Below are 1,379 nucleotides of genomic sequence, written 5' to 3'. Positions count from 1 at the left end.
TGAACGGACAAATCAGCGACACAGTTCTATATATCCAACGGCCCAAAGCTGCTTAGATCTGACGGTTGACTTTTGCCCCTCAAGTTGCACGGCACGATGAAGAAGATTCAAAACTTTTTTTTAGAAGACAATCTGACCCTTTTCCGCATGTTCCAAAAATAAAAAGCGCGTTAAGTGCGACGGAAAGTTTGTGGCTTTCATTGAATTGGCTAAACGAGAGTAGTTCTCTAGCGATTAAACGAGGAATTCCATCAATGACATTTAATCCCGTTGACGACGCGCAGCGCTTAATGTATTCTGCCTGCACGCAGTGAATCGTGTCATTGTTGAGTGGAATGCCGGGCTCCCAGAGAGAGAGAGAGAGAGACAGAGAGAGAGAGACAGAGAGAGAGAGACAGAGAGAGAGAGACAGACAGACAGAGAGAGAGAGAGAGAGACAGACAGACAGAGAGAGAGAGACAGAGAGAGAGAGAGAGAGAGAGAGAGAGCACAATTAGACCCAACCAAATCATGAGAAAACAAAAAGATAATTACTTGACACATTGGAAAGAATTAACAAAAAAACAGAGCAAACTAGAATGCTATTTGGCCCTAAACATAGAGTACACAGCGGCAGAATACCTGACCACTGTGACTGACCCAAAATTAAGGAAAGCTTTGACTATGTACAGACTCAGTGAGCATAGCCTTGCTATTGAGAAAGGCCGCCGTAGGCAGACATGGCTCTCAAGAGAAGACAGGATATGTGCTCACTGCCCACAAAATGAGGTGGAAACTGAGCTGCACTTCCTAACCTCCTGCCCAATGTATGACCATATTAGAGAGACATATTTCCCTCAGATTACACAGATCCACAAATAATTTGAAAACAAATCCAATTTTGATAAACTCCCATATCTACTGGGTGAAATATCACAGTGTGACATCACAGCAGCAAGATTTGTGACCTGTTGCCACGAGAAAAGGGCAACCAGTGAAGAACAAACACCATTGTAAATACAACCCATATTTATGCTTATTTATTTTATCTTGTGTCCTTTAACCATTTGTACATTGTTAAATCGAGAAAGAGAGAGAGAGAGATAGACAGAGAGAGAGAGACAGAGAGAGAGAGACAGAGGGAGAGAGATAGACAGAGAGAGAGACAGACAGAGAGAGAGACAGACATAGTTATTGTAAGGTGACAGTCCATGAAAATAGTACTTCTCCATCATTTGTGTGGTTTTCTTCAACATTCCACATCTGTTTGGGTTGTAGTGAGAATCTGTGTGCCTCTGTCCCAGCTGTTGGTTAGTTTAGGCTTGACTAGTCATTATTCTGCAGTGACAGAGCGTGTCTGCTTTAGTGGCTTGAATATAAATCGAAATGCCTCTTTCAAT

The 1,379-nt window shown here is 42.5% G+C and overlaps 1 protein-coding gene across 2 annotated transcripts in view; it reads right to left on the bottom strand.

Annotated features, from left to right (window-relative positions):
• The window catches only part of LOC139398306 (D(4) dopamine receptor-like), a 25,964-nt gene extending 25,758 nt beyond the window's left edge, over positions 1-206 (bottom strand). For both annotated transcript variants that reach the window (XM_071144361.1, XM_071144362.1), the window contains exon 1: positions 1-206. This exon is cut by the window's left edge and continues 705 nt beyond it. The gene's annotated coding sequence lies outside the window, so the exon portion shown is untranslated.
• Positions 207-1,379: the final 1,173 nt, after the last annotated feature.

Source organism: Oncorhynchus clarkii, unplaced genomic scaffold (genome assembly GCF_045791955.1).
Source record: "Oncorhynchus clarkii lewisi isolate Uvic-CL-2024 unplaced genomic scaffold, UVic_Ocla_1.0 unplaced_contig_9041_pilon_pilon, whole genome shotgun sequence".
In the NCBI taxonomy this organism is placed as follows: domain Eukaryota; kingdom Metazoa; phylum Chordata; class Actinopteri; order Salmoniformes; family Salmonidae; genus Oncorhynchus; species Oncorhynchus clarkii.
Note: the sequence above shows the minus strand (reverse complement) of the source record. Positions and strands in the feature narration are given on the sequence as shown.